Below are 8,472 nucleotides of genomic sequence, written 5' to 3' on the forward strand. Positions count from 1 at the left end.
CCTATGTGCTAATTTAGTTAGCTACAAAGAAATTTAAAGAGAAATCAGATGGATAATTATATAATTCTTTTGTTGGATGAACACTTACTATTTTTGATAGTTTAGGTAATGCCCAAAATTATCAGTAGGGAATAATAATAATCATTTTAGGTTAATCTGGCATTCAAAAATAAATATATATATTTTCCCCCATTGATCATATGTTAGAGACAATCATGAAATCTGAGTGGGAACATGTTGGGAAACATACTACCATAAATTTACAGCTGGGCTTAAGATGGCTAAGAGATTGATGACCCACTTGTTAATGTGGGAGAAATATTCACAGGGTATATAGAGTTACTTTATTGTGGGTAGTTTGATGTGTTGTATTATGTTAGAACTACTCTATTTGACCTCTGTTCAGTGATGCATTAAAAATGTGAAGTATTGTACTTCCTTAGAAAGCAGACTCAATGCATTTCAACCCCATGCTGGTTGTTACCCAAAGCAAGCATGGTTAAATTACACGCATCTCTTGGTTTTAAAGGAAGGGAAAAATAAGGGGAGGAGACACATTTCTCATGGATTAGCATCCTCTGATCTATTTTTGCAACTAACTTAATATAAATTCTGTAGATCATTTTTTCATGGTTGAAAAGAAAGATGTTTTATGTCTGTGTTTTTAATGTTGAACAGATCTGAAAAACATTTAAAAACAGTCCTAGCAAATGAAGTGGTCACATTAAATATAAATGTTTTTACTTTTATTTAAAATATTTAAAATGTAATAAACTGTGAACATGAAAGGTATAATGTGTATTTGGGGTGGCAGTAAAGTACATATTTCAAACAATTAAAATTTTATTGATTATAAATCTTTGAAATTTGATTTTTTCTTTATATTGTTGATTTTAAAGAGTGACTTAAAATAATGATCATTATTAATCATTCGCTGCAAGATAATTACCAATATAATTTTTTTATATAAATATAAGGGATATTAAAAATTATCTGCTCTGGGGATCATATATGCAAGATGTTCTTTTGTTGAAATCAACAGGGGAGAAGTTGGGGTAGGAAAAAGTAAAAGTAGTATGTTACCTAACAGTTTCTATCACATCAGAACATTTCTATGTCTTTAATTTTTTTTTAAATTGTCACTTTTTTTTCCTTTTTTCCCCCCGTGATGATAGCATTTCATTCAAGAAATTATTATTCATGATGCCTGATTAAAAATGTTTTATTTTCTCAGATGCACTTGTTTCAAGGCTAAGAAATGACAAATTCCTCCTGCTTGAGTTATTAAGATTGAACCATGTCTTCAAACTGACACTTAGACTAGCCTATAAAGGATGCATTCAGACTCTTTATGAGCTGTATTTCTTAGAAGCCAATAGGAAGTGAAGCCATGCTTATATAACATCCAATTTGCTCAATATTTTAATATAAATAGTATGTAGTTCCACACATGAACCCCTGAGGCTAAAAATTCTATGGGACATGTTTCTTTGAAATTTGAGAGGAGCCATCAAGGAACTGATATGGAATCATTCATTATTGTGAAACCCAATAAATGAAAAAAAATGAAATAACAATATTAATTCTTAGTAAATGTCACTGTTAACTGTAACTTATTTATCCAACATATCATTAACTAAAATGACATGTCTTGTGGAGTGCTGGGATTTTTCTGGGTCTGTCGCAGGAGGATGGTGGTGGCTGTGATTAGAAGATATTGGAAGAAGCAGAAAAGAAACAGGTATTGATTGGAAAATAAGAAAATAAATTTGACTTATGAGAGATGCTCTACTGAAAAATAAAGAATGAAGATTTGTTTCTAAAAAAAAATCAGGAATGGAACAATAAATATAGTATTAAGTTGTTAAAATGAGATCGAAAATCATAGATGTTTAAGTTACCCAACACATTGTTGATGTTAAACGAAGAGAAATATTGCTCCTATAAAGTTCTAGTATTTTATGGTAACCAGGATTTTAAAACAACAGCAAAAATTGCTACATGAGAGTAGTACTTTAAGAAAATAATGATCTATCTATGACCTTGACTAACATATTAGCTCTCAAGTTTTATTCTGGGGCTTAGTAAAATGAGCCACACATCTCCCCACATCAACTGTGGGCTTGCCTCTCCTCCATTCCTTTCTTTTTCTTGGCTTTCAACTCCTTCATTTGTGGTAAACTTTTCTTTCTTCATTATTCCTGTTTCCTGCCTCATCTTTTGGTTTAAGCTCTTTACCTAAGCATTCCTCTCCACCATATACTTCTGGGTGATATGGATTATTTGAGTTTTCAGGCACAAATGAGTAACGTTTGCATGAAAATGTAACTAATAGTAGAATAGCTCTCTGTTTGCTTTCATGGCAGCTATTCAATAGTGGTTATTCATTAACAAGTTCTCTTCCAGAGTAAAGTACTTGGAAAGAACTGGTTCAGAATGTAGTCTTTGTTTCCAAGTCTTCCTTTTATCTTGGTTTGTTCCCTATGTCCTCATGCTTGAAGCAGTTACTCTGTTCTTGCATGTCAAACTGTTACAATTACCTTCACATTCTACTCAACAGTCATCACTCACAAACTCCCACTCAACGTCTCTGTATCAGTGGGAATGAAGCACAGTTGATATGATTTCCCACCAATTCAGCATTGAAGTCAGAAATATACTGCATGGTTTAAAATATATTTCATGGTTTTAGACTTAAAGACACTCCTATTGAAGGATATAAGGCCAAAGACTAATATATATGCAATAAGCTGTGAATGTATGGAACCTTGAGGATTTAAGCAAGGAGACAAAGCAAAAGAAAACAAAAATTCAAGTGCTCTGGAAGACAGGTGTAAAACCTATTGTGGGGCATCTGGAGGTAGTTACCTATTGATTCGGCTACTAAACATTTTTCACTGAAGATTAAAAATATGTGGGTAGCATTAAACACAGTTTGAGACTATTCACAAGATGTATAAATATAATGAAAGACACTGTGAACTTTTGTTTAAAAAAATGTATCCTTTTCAGGTGCTTAGGTTGCTCAGTTAAGTGTCCGACTTTGGCTCAGGGCCATAATCTTGCAGTTTGTGAGTTCAAGCCCCACGTTGGGCTCTGTGCTGGAAGCTCAGAGCCTACAGCCTGCTTCAGATTCTGTGCCTCCCTCTCTCTCTGCCCCTCCCCTGCTCACACTCCATCTTTCTCTCTCAAAAATAAACATTAAAAAGTATCCTTTTTAAATTACCAAAATAATAAAAAGGCAATACAACAATACTTGGAAATAAATAAAAATAAAATATATCATCCGTATCTTCTGTTATGGATTGAGTTGTGTCTCTTAAAAAGTCAAATATTGAAGTCCTAATTGCCAGTACCTCAGGGTGTGTCCTTTAATTGTGGACACAGAGGCATGCAAACGGTGAGAACACAATGTGAAGTGGCAAAGGAAGTAAATGGCGATCTACAAGCCACGGCAAGAGGGTTGAACAGATTGTTCCCTCATAACGCTCAGAAGGAACGAATCCTACTAATACCTTGATCTTGGACTTCAAGCTTCCACAACTATGAGACAATAAATTTCCGTTGTTGAAGCCACCTATTGTGGCTATTGCTATTATTGCACCTACTGTGCTATTGTTGTGGTACCTTGCTATAGCAGCCCTAGCAAACTAGTGCACCCTCATTACCCAGAGATCATCTCTATAAAAATTTATTATAAATTATTTAATCTGTGAAGATTTCTGTTTTTTAGTATAGTTTTATGTTTTTTTCCACATAATAATAAATCGTGAATGATTGTTTTTTAGGCTTTGGCAGTGAGTATTTGTGTCCTATACTGAAATCTGGTATTCCATCCTCCTGGTAGTAATACACCTATTTTGGGGCGCCTGGGTGGCTCAGTCAGTTCAGCATCCGATTTCGGCTCAGGTCATGATCTCGCAGTCCCTGGTTCGAGCCCCCTGTCGGACTCTGTGCTGACAGCTCCAGGCCTGGAGCCTGCTTCCCATTCTGTGTCTCCCTCTCTCTGCCCCTCCCCCACTCATGTGCATGCGCACGCTATCAAAAATAAATAAAAACATAAAAAAAAAAGTATTACACCAACTTTACTGCTAAGCTAAATAATAACATTCCTCAGGCTCCCTTGGTTCTAGGTATACTCATTTGCCTAAATTGAACTAAGGGAAATTAGAAGAAATGGTGTGATACTATGAAGAATTGCAAAGTTTCCACAATCTTATACTTCCTACAATCAAGCAAATAAATTGGCACACCACAGTCCCTTAGAAGCTAGCAGAAGATATGAGATTCATGGGTCAGAGTTAAAGGATTTTATTTTTCACAGCAATAGCAGTAGTCAGAATATCCGCATTTTCCTATTTGTTAAAGAGCCAATTCCAAGCCCTTCAACAGGGCTCTGAGAAGAGGGCCAGGAAACATGTGTGCTTATGGAGCCTCAAACTTTTAACAGTCAGTAAGCCTGCCTACCCTTTGCCCAAGAAGGAAGACATTATATGTATTGTCCAAGTATGATGACTATAAAAGCATTCTTTACCAGATGGACCAGTAGCCACGTTCTAAGGTGCAACCATGTTCTGAGCCTGGCAGCCGTGTTCTCAGAATGACAGCAGAAAGAGAGGAAACTAAATTCCAGGCCACTACTGGCCTGTCTGACCCTACATTTCTTTTATGCCTGAGAAAAATTAAATTTCTATAGTTAAATCACTATTCTTTCAGAATTTTCTGTTTCATGATTCAAATCTAGTCCTAATTAATAAGAAGTCATATTAAAACATATTTAAAACATCAGTTTTCATAATGGTTAAGAAATTCATATACAGTTATATCATCATTTACTAATCTAATCCTTTTTATTTTGTCCCCTTTATTCTGTTTCCATGTTTTACTCTAATACAAAAAAGTTTAATGCACATTATTATCTCTGCATTTTTTGTTCATTAAAATTATTTCCACAAGATTGGTTAATGCTTTTCTTTTCTGTTGTGAGGTTGTTTTAGTATATTTTTATGTAAATATGTGCATCTGCAGACAAAAAATTAAAATATTAAGTTTAAAAAATAGAATCACCATTTCTATCTCTGCCTTCTCTATTTTCTTTCTACATATATATAAAACACCAATCCAAAACTTAAGTCTTAAGAAGTAACACCACTTGAATTTTTCAGTTCTGGTAATAAACTGCATAGCTCTATATGTCATGCTTTTATTATGATATCATAGTTTATTAAATCTAACTCACATCTGTTAAGATTCTTCAATGAATTTAGAGTAACTGAGTTTATTTACATTACTTTTCTTCTCTTCGTAAATATGATTACTTGCACATATATTTCTCTTATTTTTAATTTCTCCCTTGGTTGCCAGTTGCTAATGCTCATAAATCCAACTTCTTTTATTTACTCAATAGATACCCTTTTTTTATTTTTTACTAATAATAGATATTCATGATCAATAAAAGAGATAAATGAGCCTATTTGGACAGAATTAATATCAATAGGTTCTCTTATTGAGGTTGAATAACAGAACTGTATATATTAACTAAGACTATGTTGGTGTGTTTGCTAATGCAGAAAAGACCTGGTCATATCCTCCCAGTAGCTTCCAGCTTCCTGTAATTCATAATGCTTTTAGCTCTTAAGATAATGATTTTGGATATAAGTATATTAAATGTAATGCATCTTGATATATATCCTGCATAGAAAATTTATTTTAAGTGTTAATATTCATGAACATAATTCATATCCATAACATTTTTTTGTGTTTTGTGAAATGGTGAGCTCAGAACTTTTGCTTCTTACAGTGTCCCTGTATGTAACTCCCCGTGTGCGTGTGTGTGTGTGTGTGTGTGTGTGCATGAGAGAGAGAGAATGAGAATAAGAGAGTCTTGCATGCCTGTATTAACAGCTGCACAAATGCATTTAGGCACCAAGTGACAATTATCTAGGAATCGGATCAAGGAAAGGAAAGTAATAATTATGTTAGGTTCACTGATACGCTAGTACTAATACTGTAGAGAGAACAAACTAGGTCTGAGAACAAATGGAAATTTTCTTCCATCTAGGCACCAATAATAAAGACATTTTTAGTCAGGATTCACTAATACCAAGTAAATCCCAATAAAAGAGAGACTAACAACTGAATACTCTATCGATTTGTACATCATAATTTAAACTAAATCCACTGGGTTAGGATCATCTTATGGAGAAGACATCACCTTGGTACACTTCAACTCTTTATTGGTAATGAGCCAAAGCTGAATAAAAAGCTAAAATGAAACTTTTAATTTTTAGGAAGATTAATTTTGCAAATAAAAATGATTCATACTAAAGAGCATCACCAATGCATAAGAAATTCAGGTGGAGGTACAAACAACAGTTCAGAAAATTTTGATCATTTGGGAAAATATAATAGTTTGAAGCTTCCATGTGACCAACATCACAATAGAAACAGGGATCAAAATCAAGGAGACAAACAATGAGACAGATATTGTTTCCTTTTATGGCTGATTAGCACTGAAACAGTCTTCTTATGGTTGGGCAGTCTGACAGCTTGCAAGGCCTGGTGTAGTCTTCCTGCTAAAACCAAAAGGGCCAGTTCCATATTCTCATAAGCCCTTGGAAGCTCAAACCTAGTGATAATGACCAAGTCGGAGCTTAGGATTTTTGCTCTATTGGTCAGATTCACTTGCCCTCTTAGGTATTTGTGTACTGACTGTTCACAAATCCTCTAGAACACTGTGGTGGCAGTTAAAATAGTCAGAGTCTAATGTCCACAGTAGCAGCTGCATTGAATTCCAACAACTCAGCAGGACATGTCCAGTAGTCTCAGTAGTAGATCCAATTTTCTAACCAGACCCAATGCATGTTGTGATTTTGGCTATGTTCTTGACTGCCTAGTCTCCCTTTTGTCTCACTGTTTTTTTCACAGTCTGATTCAGCAGCTTCCTTTTTGGTTCTTTCATTTTTCTGTTAAACTAACCAAAGGTAGTTTTACTTGTTTGAAATTAGTAATCTTTGCTTGGTTACATTAATGGTCCCAATGATAAAATGATTCTAAACCTCATTTGTAATCCTCATAAATTAAAAAAGATATCCAATGTTTTATGTAATCTAAATTAGTGTAATATAGACATTAGAAGTCTTAAAGCACACTTGAAATCTACAGAGAATTTATAAATTAATATATCAGGTATTTAGAGAAAAGAAAGTAAACTTAATCTAAATAATTTGGAAAATTTAATAGTTTCAAATTCTTCAGAATAATACTTTAAGAAATTGCTAGTAATAAAAGTTCCTTGATTTGGGGAAGGAAAACTCATCATTCATTTCTTTCATTCTTATTCTCAGAATATATACATATGCATACAAAGAATACACTAAGTATATAGGGGTGCCTGGGTGGCTCAGTTGGTTAAGCATCCAACTCTTGATGTTAGCTCAGGTCATAATATCATGGTTCATGGGATCAAGCTTTGTTTGGGTGTCTGAGCTGACAGCATGGAGCCTGCTTGGGATTCTCTCTCTCCCTCTCTCTGCCTCTCCCCAGTTCACACCCTCTCTCTCAAAATAAATAAATAAACTTTGAAAGTACATTAAGTATATAATCTTAATTTAAGTGGCATTATGCACATGTCATTGAGAATACATGAAACAAACTACAAGAGAGAATATCCTGCAATATTCTCAGTCTTTTTTTCTAACCCAATTCAAGTGAGAAAACTGGCTATCCTTATTAATAACAAAGATGGACTAAATGTATGACATTTTGTCGAGGTCTATTTGATACTGTTTTGGTATGACTAATATGAATCTGTTACAATGTAGAATCACTGATATTTAAAAAAAAAAAACTTGAACAGACATACACAGCATTAGCTAATTATATTATCTTTACCTTAGTTCTGGCCTCCTAATCCCTGGCTTCTAATCCAGATAACATCAGCCTTAACATAGTGAATGCTCATCACTGCTTAGGGTCAGAAAGACTGTATGATTAAGTAAAGGACTGAAGAAGTCTATTTCACCCATCACTTAGTAATTTTAAAAGCTCTTTATTATTTTTTTCTTGCCGTTTGCTAAAAATGACCATATCAAAATTGCAGTGTGACATATATCTTGGCTTATGATTGGGCTAATTGAAGAAATGGAGGAAAGGAAACCTACTGGAGCGTATCAGGCATTTTAGAAGAAGATACGTTGTTTTGTAAGGCTCTTTTCTCCATTCAAATCATTGTGACTAAAGCATTCCAAGAATGGGTAGCAACATGAACAATGAAATGGAGCCAGCTCTGAATGTTGTGTACATGTATTGATGTATTTGCTGTACTTCAATATTTTAAGTGTCAGATGTAAGGAGATCGATCTGAATGGAAGGGCTTATATAAATTACATTAGAAATCTTGCCCCTATAATATAGACTGAATTGTACCGTACCCCCTTAAAATTCGTATGTTAAAGCTCTAAACTCCAATGT

This window comes from Neofelis nebulosa, chromosome 4, assembly GCF_028018385.1.
Source record: "Neofelis nebulosa isolate mNeoNeb1 chromosome 4, mNeoNeb1.pri, whole genome shotgun sequence".
Taxonomy (NCBI): Eukaryota; Metazoa; Chordata; class Mammalia; order Carnivora; family Felidae; genus Neofelis; species Neofelis nebulosa.